Below are 17,763 nucleotides of genomic sequence, written 5' to 3'. Positions count from 1 at the left end.
CAGCCTGTTTTCTTCTTAAGTCTTACAACCTATGTCTCTTGACTCTCCCAAGTCTGCGGGCCTGTGCAGATGATGTTCCTCCTACCTCTGGCGGATGATGACAGCTGCAGCCCACTGCTCTGTATAAGCAAGCATGTCAGAAAGCTTGGAGTACCTCAGCTGCCCTTTACAGAACAAAAGCATCCTCTTGAGTAGCTAAAGCTTGGACTTCTAAGTAAGGTATCTTTACCAAGATCCCTTTATGGAAACCACATATAAAAGACCTGCCATAGTCTTCAGCCTTATGGCTATGCCATTTGTAAAGATGAGCCATAGCTGAAGAAGGCCATTTATGTTTTGTACTTGGGTATCAAACATAACATGTATTTAGTGTTCAAAATTATATTGTTCAGATTTTTTTTTTTTTCCCCTTACCAAAAGACTTATAAACCCTGTAGGTAAATAATTAAGAATTCCCAATTTGGGGAACTAAAGATTCTGGCCACCAGTTCTAACATGTAGGATATGTATGTGTGTATGTGTGAGTGGAGGGATGGTGGTTCCCCACATCAAAAAGCGATTCTCTCAACACCAGCCGGGTATTCAACAATTTAACTCAATTCTGACATTATCTACCTGAAGATAGTATCAGATTCCACAGTTTAAGGGCTTAGTCCCCTAAAACTGCCCTCTGTTTTTGACACCAGTTGCGATTCCAGGTGGTTACCTGTTCTTCAAATGACCAGCTATAAATCAGAAGTTCCCATGAACAAAGAAGTTCTTTGGGTTACAGTTAAGGTTACAGGTTAAGGACTCAGTCCTACAAGACTGTCTGTGTTCCCACTTCAGATGCCAGTAACAAGTCCAGGTTATCACCTATGCTTTCTTAACATACTCCCTCTTCAGTTTTGATTAATTTGTTAGAATGCCTCACAGAACTCAGAGAAGCATTTTATTCACTAGATTACTGATTTACAATAAAAATATATAACTCAGTAACAGTCAGATGGAAGAGATGCATTGGGGAAGTTATGGGAAAAGGTCTAGAGTTTCCATGCCTTCCCCACGTGTGCCACTCTCCCTTGACCATGTGTTCACTAACCTGGAAATTCTCTGAACATCTTTTCAGGTTTTATAGAAGCTACATTATATAGGTATGATTGATTAAATCATTGGCCATTGGTGACTGATTCAGCCTCCATTCCCTATCCTTTCCATCTTCTCTCTTTCTTCAAGGGATCAAGGGATGGGACTATAAGTTCCAACCCTCTATTCCTGGTTGGTTCCCTTGGCAACCAGCCTCCATCCTTCTGTGCTTTTCAAAAGTCGTCCATTAACATAAACCCAGTTGTGGTGGGAAGAGGCTTGTTATGAATAACAAGACATTCATTTTTATCTTTATGGTTTTGAAGTGCTTTCAGGAACTGAGGACAAAAGACAAAATATTTTAACGAAAGATGCTTTCATTGTTCTTCTGTTCAAAAATTCTGAGGTTTTGGGGATCTGTGAACCAGTAAGCATTGGTGAAGACCAAATATACATGTATTATAAATCATGGTATCACAGGAACTAATTGTAGAGTTGTCCTGTCATCCAGTGTAAACTAATTACAGAGTGTGGTCCATTGAAGTATGAGATCACAACAGATTTACCATCTTCAAAATATTACTGATTCACTCGGCTGTTGCTTAGATGGACCATCTACTACTTTCTTTTTTTAAAAGTCTTTTATTTTTTTTTAAGATTTTTTAAAAATTTATTTATTTGTGAGAGAGAGTGAAAGAGAGAGCATGAGAGGGAGGAGGGTCAGAGGGAGAAACAGACTCCCACTGAGCAGGGAACCTATGTGGGGCCTGATCCCAGTCTGGATCATGACCTGAGTCAAAGGCAGACACCTAACTGACTGAGCCACCTAAGTGCCCTCATCTGCTACTTTCTATCATTGTGCTACCATGTACTTACTGTAGAAAGTAGACTGCTATATGGGCTTTTTCCTTTTTTTCCCCTGCTGAGGAAATAGTAAAGCTTTAGTTATTTTTTTTAAGAATCCAGGAATTAAGAATTGAAATCACAGAATTAATACCTGTCTTTATTATAAGTAAGTTTCCTTGAAGGTTTGCTTGATACTTAGAAAGTAGAACTTGAATATTTATAGATAAATAAAAAATATTGTGTGCTAATCTAATCAGAAGGTAACAAGACCATTATTAGAACTTGTTGACAAACTGAAAATAGCTATTTAGTAGATTAAAATGGAATTTCACGATAATTTGTATTTTTATAGATATTATATCATTTTAAGGTAAAGTAGCATCTAATTGCAGTTATGAGTTTGCATACTCAGGAGTAAATACAGTAATTGAAGTTCTAGAACTTATATAAAAGCAAGCTTTAAACTCTATATAAGGGTAGGTTTTTAATTTTGTTTCTAGGTTTTGATTCCGAAGTCTTTAAGATACAAATACTTAGTTTTGAACTGTATGTAATGAAAAACAATCGAAAAAAACAGTTATGTAATCTCCAATATCAGGAAAGAAAGAAAAGAAAGTTATTGTTAAAGTCTCAAATTGTTAAAATCTCAAATAGTAAATAGTTAAAACTTTACTATAAAAATCATTGAATTATAACATGTCTGTTTATTAATTTTTTTGGAATATATGTTTCTACCAAAATGACTACCAATGAATTACATTTCTTACATTGTTTTTCTCTTGAAGCTGGAAATAACTGCAAAGGAAATTTCAGGGAAAATATTTTAAGAATTTTATTTTAAAAATTACTTTCCAATTCCACAGATCTTTTTAAAAGCCATATTTAAAGAGAAATATTTTTCTAATAGAAGATTAGCCTGTCTTTTTTATATATGTGGCTTGTATATAGAAATAAAGTATTTTTGTTTATTGTCTTTATAGTGGCAACAGTTCTGATAGTTTGTAGATTCTTTGGATTTTTACACATATCAATTATATGAATTACAGTAGCATCATTTAAAAAATAATTTTTAGGAATAAATCTAAAGAAAATAAGATGGACAATAACTCTATACTGAAAATTACAAATCATTATTGAGAGACAAAAAATCTAAATAAAAGGAGATAGTGATATACCATGTTCAAGGACAAGTAGATTTAATATTGTAAAGATGTCAGATGTAAAGATGTTAATTTATAATTCAACATAACCCTCATCAAAATTCCAACAGGTTTTTTAAATTAAATTGACAAGCTGAAAACTCACACAGATACAAAGAGCCAGGAATAACCAAGTTATTCTTAGTGAACAAAAAGCTGGAGGACTGGGTGCCTCCATGGCTCAGATGGTTAAGCATCTGCCTTCAGCTCAGGTCATGATCCCAGGGTGCTGGGACCAAATACCACATCCAGGCTCCCTGCTCAGCAGGGAATCTACTCCTCACTCCCCCCCTTGCTCCCCCTGCTTGTGCTCTCACACTCTCTGTCAAATAAATAAATAAAAATAAAATCTTAAAAAAAAAAAAGCTGGAAGACTGAGTAAATACAAAGAGTAGAAACATATGCACAGGTGGTCAGCTGATTTATGGCAATCTCGACCTGTGTTTTCACATGCCAAATACCAAAATCAGTTCTAAAGGAAAAACTGAATGTGAATGATAAAATACTAAAGTTTTTAAAGGAAACAGGAGAACATCTGCTTAATCTGTGGTAGGCTGTGATTCAGGAAATCCCTGAGAATGCCGCCAGGTTCAACAATTTACTAGAAGAACAGAACTCAGCAAAGCTGATATACTTATGGTTACAATTTACCGTAGTGAAAGAATACAGATTAAAATCAGCCACAGGAATAGGTGCATAGGGCAGGGCGCAGGATAGACCAGGCACAGAGAGCTTTCAGTTGTTCTCTCCCAGTGGCATATGTGAACAATGCTTGCTTCTCCCAAGAGTGATGTGTGGCAATGCACACAGAGTATTGTCAACCAAGGAAGCTCAACCATACCTTGATGTCCAGGGTTTATATTGGGGGTCAGTCACATAGTCATGGCTCTCTTCCCACATTGCTAATCTTAGTCTCCTGCTCTTCCAGAAGTCAGTGTGATATCATATGGGCCAAGGCCCCCACCATAAATCATATTGTTAATATATACTATTTGGCATGGTTTGAGGCCCCAAGTGAACAAAGACACTCTTTTGAGGCAGGACATTCCAGGGGCCTACAGGTTAACTTCCAGGAGCCAGGGATAAGGGCTGTATCTTTCTTTGGACAAGATTAATCTTTGGTACACTTGGGTAAAAGTTCTTAAACAGGAAATATCAAAAACTCTAGACATAAAGATAAAATGATAAATCGGTCTGTATTAAGAACTTTTATTCATTCAGAGAATGATTAACTCAGAGTAGGAGAAAGTATCTCCAATACATATATTTGACAAAGATGTATCTAGATTTTGTAAAGAACTTTTAGAAATCAGTAAGAAAAAACACCCCAAAGATGATAGGGGTTGGGGGACAATAAGTGAAAGACTTAAGAGGGAACTTTTGAAAATATAAACCTCACCTTTATTAGTTATCAGCCTAACAAATTAAAGTCATAACATGACACCACTATGTACCTAGACAAAAATGAATAAAATGAAAAAGACAATACCAGAGTTGACAAAAATGTGGAGCAATCATACCTCTTATACAATGCTAGTGGGGAGGTCACTTGTCCTTTGTTAAACTGTTTGGCAGTATCTACTAAGGGTGAACATATGCATACCCTATGACCTAACAGTTTTATTTCTAAGTGTATACCCAAGGGAAAACTCACACATTCATTCACCAACAGACATACACTAGAGTATTCATTGCAACACTGTAACAGAAAAAAACTGAAGAATATTCAAACGTCCATTAACAAAAATAGACAAGTTGTGGTATATTCCATGGTAGAATATAATATAGCATTGAGAATTAACAATCTACAGCTATGCAAAATGATGTGGATGAATTTCACAAAATATTGAAGAAAAACCAGACAAGGCAGTGCATTCTGTATTATTGCACTTACATAAAATAGAAAATCAGAAATTAGGAATCAGTTTATTAGTTATTTTTAAGCAATACAAAAGGCATATAGTGACTGGAAAGTGCACAAGAAAGGTTCCAACAACTGTCCCAAGAAAAAAACAGTAATATACATGGCAATGCAAATCCAAGGAGAAAGACACTTTTTCAAGGAAGCCAAAAAGTGTGCAGAAACCTGATACCTAGATACATTTCAATTTACAAAACAAAATGCTTAGCTTCTCTAAGGTATTTACATTAAAGATACCTGAAGTTTTCCCAGGAATAAGTAGGTATTTGATTTGCATTTGTTTTATAGATGATTCTTAAAGAGACAAAAGTAATTAACTTCTTAAGAGGCGGACATAACTTTTAAAAGATTTTTTATGGTGGGGATGCCTGGGTGGCTCAGTGGGTTAAGCCTCTGCCTTCAGCTCAGGTCATGATCTCAGGATCCTGGGATGGAGTCCCGCATTGGGCTCTCTGCTCAGCAGGGAGCCTACCTCCCTCTCTCTCTCTGCCTGCCTCTGCCTACTTGTGCGCTCTCTCTCTCTCTCTCTCTATCAAATAAATAAATAAAATCTTAAAAAAAAAAGATTTTTTATGGTCTGTACTCAGCAAGGTTTCAAAAGCAATGTGCCACCTTTTTGCACAAATAGGATATGCTAAAATATTTTATCATTGCCCCTGGTTCCTGACACAAAGCTCCTAAAGTGTTTGGAATTTCCTTAGAGATAAGTCAGGACTCCAGTAGCTTCAGAATTGGCGATGGTTACTGGAAAGACCTAACCATGATTAAAATCTGGGAACTTTCAGTCCGACTTCTAAATCCCAGAAAGGGGTCAGGGACTGGGGATTGAATTAATCACCAAGAATAATTTAATCAGCTGTGTCTATGTAATAATATCTCCATAAAAACCCCTAATTGATGGGGTTTGGAGTTTCCCAATTGAACTCATCTAAGGTGCTGAGTGGGTAGTGCACTCAGGGAGGGGTGGAAGCTCCTCATCATAAGCCACCCCTCTACCTTGCCCTGTGCATCTCTTCCATTTGACTGTTCCTGAGTTATGTCTTATATTAAACCAGTAATCACAAGTAAAATGCTTTTGGGAGTTCTGCAAGTTGTTCTAGTGAGCTATTAAACCAACAGAGGCAGTCAGAGGAAGTCATGAATAATTAGTGTGCTGAGCAGAAATGTAGGTACCCTTGGCACTCTATGTCCCTAGCTTCTGAAGTGGGTATGGTCTTGAGGAACTAAGCTCTGACATTTGAGAAGCCTGATGCTAACTCTTAAGAGTTGCTGCCAGAATTGAACTGAATTGAATTGTTAGACACCTGGTTGGTATAAGAATTCATTGATGTGAAATAAAAAAACTCTAAACAAATATCTCTTTTCACAATGACAGTTGTTATCATCTGAATTGTGACTCCCCTGTTCCCCCAATTCCTATGTTGAAATCTTTACCCCTAGCATTACAAAATGACCGTATTTGGAGATGAATTCTTTAGAGACATGAATAAGCTAAAATGAGACCGTTAGCTTGGATCCTAATCCAATCTGACTAGTGTCCTCATAAAAAGAGGAAATTTGGGTGTATAAGCAGACACTAGAGATGTGTACAAATGGAGAAAAGACGTGAAGAAGGAGCAAATGTGCAGCCATCCCCAAGCCAAGGAAAAAGGCCTCAGAGGAAATCAACACTGCTGGCACATTAATCTTAGACTTTCAGCCTTCAGAACTTTAAGAAAATAAATTTCTACTGTTTAAGCCACTTAGTCTGTGGTATTTTGTTATGGCAGCCCTAGCAAACTAACACAATTTATTTTTCTCTGATTTCATATGCTTATTTTAGATCAGATTCACTTCCTCTGATTTTATGTGCTTATTTCAGACGAGGGGTTTTAGCCTGGAAATTTAGGAGTGCATTAACTAATATCCCTAGTTCACACTATCCCAACCTAAGGATTTGAATCATAATTTTCATACTTAAAAACAATACATGAATCCTACATCAGCAGTTTCAAGATCAAGTAGAGGAATATCTCAAAGCACAGAACAAAAACATAAACAGTTGGAAAGTATAAAAGATCAGAGAACAGAAGGACACATACAGAAGACTCAATAGTGAGTAACAGGAGTTCCAAAAGGTGGAAGAATAAAAGATGGGATAATATCAATAATTAAACATTTTATAGAAAAAAAGTTGTCTTGAATTGGAGGATATTTGTTTACAGAATAAAAGAGCTCAGGCAGGATTGATGAAGAAAAGCACTGTTGTGGAAAATAAGACCGTAGGCTCACAACGTAAAATAAGACTTTGTTAATTTACTAAGAATGATATGGCAGAAAGGAGGGGAGTTCCCATCAGCTATTGCAAAGTATCATAACTGATTTCTTAATACATCAAAGTTATCATGGTTTGCTTCTACACAATAGTGCAATCAAATTCTAGTTCCAAGATTTACATTATAGTCAACAGGGAAGACAGGACTTCAGTGACCATTAATGAGAAAGGAAATATCAGCAGTCACAAATCAGCAAACAAAACAGTTACCTGAAAGAGGTGCCAGTATCATACAATGAAAACGTGTCATGGAAACTATTATTAATATCTGAAGGACCCATCATTTTGTTGAGATTTCAATTTCTTCCACATACTGACTTAATGCTACCTGGTTATAGACATGTTAGAAATAATCTATTTTAATTTCTGAATCCAGAGGATAAAGAAAAGTAAAATTAGCTAATGGAGGAAGACTAATTATGAAAGAAAAAAGAATCAGACAGGAACCAACTCTTTACTTACAGTATTAGAAGTTAGAAAGTTTAATATAATTTATATTTAGAGAAAGGACTGTATGATCCATCGACTATAATGCAATCAAGATAACATTTATCAGTGTCAAAGAAAGTTGTTTGTAAATATGTGCTAGAATATATCACTCAGCATAAAAACTGAGGAAATAGTCCAGGAAAAGACTGTAATCAAACAACAACAACAAAAAACCCCCAAAACCCCAAAAAACCCTACCTCGATACATGGGAAGATAGAGTAAATGAAAGAATGATGAGCTCTGACACATCTGTTACCTAAGGAGATATCTAAACAGATGCAGAGTGACTAAATATGTGTCATATAAATACTAACTGGTACTGCTTGAAGTATAAGTGGCATACTGAATAAGAATCTTGATAATAGACTCTAAAGGCAATTAAAATATATCAACAAATTCTAGGAACTTGTGGGTGGGGAGAGGAGAAGTGAAAGTGTTCTAAAGGGCTCATCCAGAGAAGGAACGGAGCACCCAGCAAACAGAAATAGGTGAAATCTTATTTGCATATAACCCTTATTTTTGTATGGATTTCATTTTGAATGTATGAAAATACAATCACCAGTTGCATGAAAAAGTGCAATAGAATTTCATAATTACAAAGAGGAAAAGATAAGAGTAATGATCAAACAGGAAAACTATATAAGGGAAATAATTAAAATAAGGACATATTTTTAAAAATGCAAACAAATAAGGTGAAAAGAATAAAACATGAATGATTAATTTTCCCAATGTATAAAACAGCTTCTCAGATTGGCTTGAAAAAAACAAAACCTATCAATATACCCCTTAAGAAAAAGTGTTTAAACAAAGTAGTGAAGAAATGTTGAAAATTTAAAAATGGCATAAGAGATAAGCAATTAATTGCATACAGGAAAATTGAGGAAAGACAAAATTAATAGCAGATAAAGTGAATTAAGGTTAAAAGTTCTAAATAAGATAAAGACTATGCAGTGACAAAGGCACAGTTTACAAAGAGCATATAACACTTATAAGCCAGTCTTTAAGGTATTACCAGCTTCAAATTTACTGTTCAATATTTTGCTTTGTAATTCTGGAATTAGAACTCTGAAAAGCATTTCTGATTTGTCAGTTTGCTCCCTGTTGAGCTCTGGCAATAATGGGCAATAAAGGGTTATCAAAAGATAGAAGATGAAAGAAACTATTATTTTTCTTACCATTTGTATCTTGTTCCTATTAGCATCACCCTAATACATCTTTACTCTGCAGTGACATTTCCTTATAGTAGTAGCAACTGACTCTGCAGTTTTCTGAACACCATGTTTATTGTGCCACTTCAGGTAAACCAACATTAATGGTCTTCCAGTTTTTTTTAGGGTTAAACCCCAATCCCAGGAGTCCACTCATCTAAGCTCAGAAATGCCAGCATCAACCAACAATACACCCTTCTTTGGCATTTCCGCTCTGGATATTATCATTGCTTCTGCAGTTTCTAGCTCTGTGTTATTCAAGGGTTCTTGTCATGTCTTTTGGTTCTTTAATACCTAATTAACTTTTAGATTTTTTATATTGAGTTATCTCATTTAAATAACTATAAGAGGGCACATGGGTAGCTCAGTCATTAAGCATCTGCCTTTGGTTCAGGTCAAGATCACAGAGTCCTGGGATTGAGCCCTCCATTGGGCTCCCTGCTGGTGGGGGCTCCCTGCCAGGTGGGGAGTCTGCTTCTCCCTCTCCCACTCCCCCTGCTTGTGTTCTCTCTCTCTCTCTCTGTCAAATAAATAAATAAATAAAATCTTTTTTAAAAAATTAAAAAAAAATAAGGTTTTGAGAAGATGGTCAGGGAGTTGATACCATAGATTTGAGATTTTTTAAATTCCCACATAAAAACAGATGTTACAATTATGTCATATTATAAAGCCAGCAACAAATAATATTTACAAACAATTAAGACAACAGTTTATCCTTACAAGCTTCAAAATAGAAGCAGGTGGAGAAAAGCCATCAGTAGACATGAGACCTGTATCTTCTGGGTGTCTATGCAGGGAAAAGCAGAGAGAAGTAATGGGATATTTGATGGACCTGAGGACAGAAGAGCCCCACATAAACTAAAAAGTATTCACTGGAAATCATGGCAATTCAATTTGGGAACAGTAACTAAAACTGGAAGATATTTAGCATATTTCAATAACCAGTAAGTCTTAAGAGCTTGCCAATTCCCATAAGTTCTCATAGGGCTTCCTCCAAGTACAAGGCTTCATACTGAAGAGGAATTGCTGTGATAAAACAAAATTTTTCAGATTAGAAACAACTGAAATGAAGGAAAAAGAAGGTCTAGATAAAACAGAAAAGGAAGCAGGTAGAAACTGCCCCAACCAAGCCATTACTAATACATGAAAACAACATAGAAAAGGATTTCATAACTAGTTAGAAAACCTATCTGAACTAAATCTAAGAAATCATGAAAATTAAATTTATATAAAAGTAAGAATAAATAAAAATAGAAAACTTTTAAGATTTTATTTATTTATTTCACTAGAGAGAGATCACAAGTAGGCAGAGACGCAGGCAGAGAGAGAGGGAAGCAGGCTCCCTGCTGAGCAGAGAGCCTGATGTGATGCAGGGCTCGATCCCAGGACCCTGAGATCATGACCTGAGCCTAAGGCAGAGTCTTAACCCACTGAGCCACCCAGGTGCCCCATGAAAAGAAAACTGTTGAAGTCAAATACTAGGCAAGTATCTATAAGAAAACACAACAATAATAGAATAGCCCTGCAGGCAAAGAAAACACACTAGAAAGACATACTGAACATACATGCAAATTGAAACATACCATTTCAAGATGAGTTAAAAATATTAGAAAAAGAAGGTATGTAAAAACAACAATCAGAACTAGAAAAACTCAAATTAGCTGACATAAATCTATTTGAGAATTGGTGAATAAACTAGAGAAAGCAAATACAACAAATAATATCTTACTAGAAACAGTAGATTAAAAGAAAGACTTAAAATAACAAAAACAAAAGGATAAAAAGGATTTGAGAGAAAATGACAAATATTGGAGAGAGAAAAAGATTTGACATATGGAAATGGTAATAGAATAGAATAGAAATTTAGGTAATAGAACAAATATAAAAAACTTGTTGAGGGGTGCCTGGGTGGCTCAGTTGTTGAGCATCTCAATTGTTGAGCATCTGCCTTTGGCTCAGGTCGTGATCCTGGGGTCCTGGGATCAAGCCCCACCTCAGGCTCCCTGCTCAGCCGGAGACCTGCTTCTCCCTCTCCCACTCCTTCTGCTTGTGTTCCCTCTCTCACTATCTCTCTCTCTGTCAAATAAATAAAATCTTGGGGAAAAAAAAAAAAAAGAAAAACTTGCTGAAAGTATTATTATAAAATAGGTGTTAAAAGAGCATACTGTTAACTGAAAATATCAACCCAGAACAACCAAGACCAAGACCTATTCTAATAAAATGGACTTAAACAGAAAAAAATCCTTCCGGAATCTAGGGAAAAGAGCATATATTTAGTAAGGGCATCAAAATGATATTACCATGAGATTATTTTTTAGCATCAACACTTTAAGCCAAAAAACAGAGTAACACATTTAAAATACTTAAATGTAACAAGGCGTAAATAGGATAAAGCAAATGAGTAATAATGATATATTCTGTATCTATTATTTTGTATGGCCTTGAGAGAACCAGGATTCTCAGTGCAGAAAAAACAAAGTACAGATGTAAAATTAAGAAGATTATATAAAAACCATGTAGTTCTGAATTTGTAAAATCCTAGAAAAAAAAAATTACCAACCAGTAGCAAATAGTGACCCTAGTTTCCAGACTATTGTTTGGACATAACTTTTTTGTTTGTTTGTTTGTTTGTTTAAAGGAAAGCATGGCTGCTTCAAGAAATTACTTATGATGAAATTAGCAGACACATTCTTTAAAATATAAATATTTTGAAAGATTTATAGGAAAACATGAAAAAGAGAGGAATGGAAGATATGAAAAAACCCTAAAATGAAATATTTATATCTAAAAAATATATCCAAATGAAGAAAAAACAAAAAACAAAAGCAATAAATTAGCTTAATGGCTGACTGTACACTAAAATAAAAGACAAATGAACTGAAGATAAAGCAAACAACAACAAACTTTGAAGCCAAAGGACAAAGAGCAAAAGGGCTGAAAGTAAATGAATACATTGATTCTTGTGACTGTACGACAATATCAAGTATCAAGTAATCTAAAATAAGTATAGATGGTGTCCTAGAAGAGGGGGACAGAAAATTTTTTAATGAAATAACAGTCAAATATTTTTCAAATTTGAAGAAAATTGTATATGCAGAACAGCCCGAAGTCTAGTGAGTCCTTAGCAGAGTGAACACCAAGAAAATCATACCAACAGATGTAAATTATTGAAAATTAATGACAAAAAAAATTTAAATGAGCCAAAGACAAAAAAGGCATTTTACATATAGTGCAATTAATAAAATAAGAATTGACATTGACTTTTCATCAATGGAAAAACATCTTCAAAGTACTGAAAGAAAGATCTATAACCAGATTCTATATCTAGTTAAAATATCCTTCAAAAATGAAGGCAAAGTAAAGACATTTTCAGACAAAGCTAAGAAAATGTATCACAAACCAACACTATAAGAAATGATAAAGGAAGTTATTTTAGACTTAATAAAAATAATGCCAGATGGAAATGTGGATCTACACAGATCTTCTAACAACCCAATTAACCAGAGATTTTCTGGTTAGGTAAAAAACCAAGGCAAACTTTATGGTGTGCACAATAATCACTTTGAATATGAAGACAATGGTAGGTCTTTAGTCATAAAAGAAAGCTAACATGGCTATACTGATATCAGAAAAATAAACTTCAGGTGAAATGGTATTACCAAAGTAAAGAATGGTATCTTGTAATAATTAATGGATCAATTAATCAAAAGGGATACAAGTCTTGAATGTATATTCACCTAACAAACTGAATTTCAAAATGCATGAAACCAAAACTACGAGAAATGAAAGGAAGATTACATTAATCTATAATATGGTTGAAGATTTCAACACTGTTTAGTAACTGATGAAAGAAGTTGACAGCAAATCACTAAGTGTATGGAAGATATGAACAAGACCAATATCCCTTATGAAGGTAGGTGCAAAAATTCTTATCAAAATATTATAAATCTAATCTAGTAATACATAAAAATAATGTACCCTTACCAAGCAGTATTTATCCCAGATAAGCAAAATTGATTTAACTTTCAAAAATTACAGATATTTAACTTGAAATGGATCAGAGATCTGAATATAAAAGCTAAAACATTATGAAACTTAGAAGAAAGCCAAGTAGAAAATCATTACAAAACTGGGGTAGACAAAGATTTTTGATATAAAACACCATCAAAAAAGCAAAAAATAATAAGCTTATCACAATTAAAAACTCTTTAATTTTTTAAAATGTCTTTTGTAAATTTTAATAAATTCTTTAATAAAATAAGGAATTAAAGTGACTGGGGAACTGGTCACAAAAGTTGAGAGAGTGGACATGTGGGATCTGAGATGTAATTGGTTGAATACGTAAATTTCAGGCATCCATGAGGAGATCATCCTGACTCTGTTGACATTCTGAAGTAATGCTCAATGCCAAGAAATCTCCTTGACCTTTAAAAACCTATTTGGCAAGGTAAGGCCATACTTCATCCCAAGGTAGAATGTGAAAGCAGCTATATACCTTAGGACTAACTTAAAATCTATTATTCTTTTGCAAACATCACTTATTGTTTGATTCTGACCTTCCTACTCCTTTTCTTCTTTCCAGTTTCTTCTCAGTCATCAGCTATTGATTAACAGTGCTCATCCAACTCATCCTTACTGAATTGTCTTTCTTTGCTTGATGCTGTAGAAGTGCTGAAAGAGCCCATAGTGATAACTGCCTTTCTTCTTTTCTTCTGTGATTCCCACTCAGGATTGTTTTATTATCCATTCCTAGGTGTAAACCTGTATTATACTGTGTTTTGTTATGACACAGTTGCAATCTCCATTCCTTTCAGAGTGGTCTTAAGAAATGTTATTATTTTAGGTTTTGCAACAGTGTTTTTATTTTATTTTTTTGCCAGTTTTGTTGAGATATAATTGATACATAGCACTGTATAAATTTAAGGTGTATAGCATGATTCAACTTACATATTTGTGAAAAGATTACCACAGTAAATTTAGGTAACTTCCATCATCTCCTATAGATTAAGAAAAAAGAAAAAAGAAAATGTTTTTTTCCTTGTGATGACAACTCTTTACTCTTTTAACAGCTTTCAAACATACCATAGAGCAGTGTTAACTGTAGTCATCATGTATATTACATCTGTAGTACTATTTATCTTATAACTGAAAGTTTGCTCCTTTTGACCACCTTCATCCAATTCCACCCTCCACAACCCACTGTCTCTGGTAACCACAAATCTGATCTCTTTTTTCATGAGTTTGGAGGGTTTTTTGTTTGTTTGTTTGTTTGTTTCTTCAGATTCCACATATAAGTGAGATCATATGATATTTGTCCTTTTTTTAATTTATTTCACTTAGTATAATATCCTGAAGGTCCATCACTGTTTTCCAAAATGGCAGGATTTTGTTCTTTTTTTTTAATGGCTGAATATTCCACTGAATGTGTATTATTTATGTATTATGTATGTATTACCACAACATCTTTATCCATTTATCCATGAATGGACACTTGGGTTTTTTCTGTGTCTTAGCTATTATAAATAATGCTACCATGAACATAGGAGTCCAGATATTTTTGACAGTGTTTTCATTTCCTTCCAATATATTCCCAGATGTGGAATTGCTGGAGCATATGGTAGTTCTAATTTTAAGTTTTGGAGGAACCTCCTTACTATTTTCCATAGTGGCTCTACCAATTTACATTTCTACCAGTGGTGCGCGTGTTCCCTTTTTTCCACATCCATATGAGCATTTGTTATCTTTATCTTTTTGATTATGCTGTGAGGTGATATTGTGGTTTTGATTTGGATTTCCCTTTGGGATATTGAGCACGTTTTCATGTATCTGTTGGCCCTTTCATATATTTTCTTTGGTCACATTTTTTAATTGGATCTTGGGGGGTTGCTATTGAGTTGTATGAATTCTTTATATGTTTTGGGTATTTTATTTATCAGATATATAGTTTGCAAATATTTTTCCCATTTTGTAGGCTGTCTTTTTACTTTGATCAAATTTTTTTTGTTTCTTTGTTTTTGTTTTCTGTGCAGAACTTTTTAGTGTTAGGTGACCCACTTACTTATTTTTTACTTCGTTGCTTGTGTTTAAGGTGTCATACCCAAAAAGATCATTGCCAAGACCATTTCAAGGTTTTTTCCTTGTGTTTTCTTCTAGGAGTATAAGGTTTCTAATCTTCTCTTTAAGTCTTTAAACTATTTTGAATTCATTTTGTGTGGTATAAGATAAGGGTTTAGTTTAATTTCTTTACATGGGAATATCCAATTTTTCCAGCACCATTTATTGAACAGACTGTCTTTCCTCCATTGCATATTCCTGGCTTTCTGGTCAAATATTTGTTGACTGTATACATGTAGGTTTATTTCTGCATTTTTGATTCTGTTCCATTTGTCCATATGTCTGTTTTAATGCCAGTATGATATGATTTGGTTACTGTAGCTTTATAATATAGCTTGAAATCAGGAAGTATGATGCCTCCTATTTTTTTTCTTTTCTCAGGATAACTTCTGCTTTTAAAAACACCCCATTAAGAAAATGAGAAGGCAAGCCAAAGATTGGGAGAAAAAGTTTTATATATATATATATGTGTGTATATATATATATACACACACACATTATATATTTATAATTATATTTTATATAAAATGATTTGTAAATAATATATAACTAGTAAATAAATGCTGAAAAGATATTCATTATCAATAGTCAGAAAAATGCAAACTGAAACCCAGATAACCAAATGACTATAAACCCTTTAATTCGACCAAGATGAAAAGAACTAGGAATACCAAGTATTGGCAAGAATGTGAAACAACATAAACTCAAACATTGCTGGTGGTATTGAAAAACTGCACACTTTAGAACACTTTTTAACAGTTTTACAACATCTTAGAAAAACATTTACACAAATAAGTCAATGTCAAGAAATAGCCCAATAATTTACCTTATTCCAAAAATGAGGAGAAAATTATATAGAATTTCATCCCAGTAATAATCAGTGCTGGAAGGCTATGAAACATCATTTACATTTCCCCAGAAAAAGAAAGAACATCCAAAGAATTTGATACGAAATCAAATTATTGCACAGGTTTAGGCTAACAGATGTTATAAACCTATAAAAATCATAGGATAAATTATATCACTTTTAAAAAGGAAACTACTGAAATTATTAAAAAGAAAATAAGCCTAAAGCTAAAACAAAGAAAAAACAAACACTTGTAGCAAACATTTAAAAAGTAAAAGAAGAAGGGGTACCTGGGTGGCTTAGTCAGTTAGGTGTCTGGCTCTTGATCTTAGCTCAGGTCTTGATCTCAGAATTGTGAGTTAAAGCTTTGTGTTGCGCTCCACACTGGGCATGGAACCTACTTTAAAAAAAAGAAACAAAAACAAAAAACAACAACAAAAAACAAACCCATAAAGTAATTTGACAGAACTAAGTCCAAACATATCTCTCAGATGAATAAATTTACATGGAATAAACTTACCTAGTAAAAGAGAAAACTCTTAGATTGAATCACAAAGCAAACCCAAGTATAAGCTATAGATTAAAGAGATCTAATCCAGAAAAGTTGAAAATTAATAGTTGGTATGGACATAACTGCAAGTACCCACAAAATAAAAATAGGGGATATTTGTGCATGTTTTTCCCCAGTTTTACTGAGAAAGAATTGGCCTACGTCACTGTATAAGCTTACAATGTACAGCATGATGGCTTGATTTCCATGTATTGTAAAATGATTCCACAATAGGTTTAGTTAATATCCATCTCATGTAGATAAAATAAAAAGCAAAAGGAAAAAACAATGTCTCCTTGTGATGAAAACTCTTAGGTTCTACTCTTAACAACTTTCCTATATACCATATAACAATGTTAACTATAGTCATTATGCTGTATATTATATCTGTATTATTACTTTATGTGATAAAGATAAATATAAGATATAAGATAAACATAAGATAACTAGAAGTTTATACCTTTTGACCACCTTCGTCCAGTTCCCCCTCCTACCATCCCTGCCTCTGGTAATCAATTACGATCTCTTTCTATGAGTTTAATGTTTGTTTTTTTTGGATTCTGTATATAAGTGAGATAATACTGAATTTGTTTCTTTCTGTCTGGCTTATTTCCCTTAGCATAATGCCTTTAAGTCCCATTCATGTTGTTGCAAATAGCAGGATTTCCTGATATTTATGGCTGAATGATATTCTGTTTTATATATATATATATATATATATATTTATATATATATATCCATTATATATATATAAAATATTCCATTATATAGATGTAATTATAACTAAGTATAACTAAATATATGTATGTGTGTATATATGTATATGTATATATATGTGTGTATATGTATATATATATATGTGTGTGTGTGTATATATATATATCTCCTGCATCTTTATCCATTCATCCATCAGTGGACACTTAGGTTTGTTTTTATTCTTGGCAATTGTCAATAATGCTGCTACAAATATGGGGCTACAGATATCTTTTCAAGTTAGTGTGCATGTTTATATATATCAATTTTTTTCACATTAATTGTTAGATGCTTATCAATCCCATTTCCTCTTCCACATGGGGAAACTACATTTCCCAGCCCAAACTTCAGTATGGGTATAGTCTGGTGACTGGATTCTGGCTAAAGTAATGTGGTGGACAGGATACACCCACTTGCATGTCTGACAATAAAATGTTTCATGCAGTCTTATCACTT

At 33.9% G+C, this 17,763-nt stretch overlaps 1 long non-coding RNA gene across 1 annotated transcript; it reads left to right on the top strand.

Annotated features, from left to right (window-relative positions):
* LOC116864645 lies at positions 1-13,834 on the top strand. The gene is made up of 3 exons (XR_004382055.1): positions 1-219; positions 13,396-13,490; positions 13,626-13,834. It is a non-coding gene; the product is annotated as an uncharacterized LOC116864645 (long non-coding RNA).
* Positions 13,835-17,763: the final 3,929 nt, after the last annotated feature.

Source organism: Lontra canadensis, unplaced genomic scaffold (genome assembly GCF_010015895.1).
Source record: "Lontra canadensis isolate GAN:19392208 unplaced genomic scaffold, GSC_riverotter_1.0 scaffold6, whole genome shotgun sequence".
NCBI classification, from domain to species: Eukaryota; Metazoa; Chordata; class Mammalia; order Carnivora; family Mustelidae; genus Lontra; species Lontra canadensis.
This window is presented reverse-complemented; position numbering and strand designations above follow the sequence as displayed.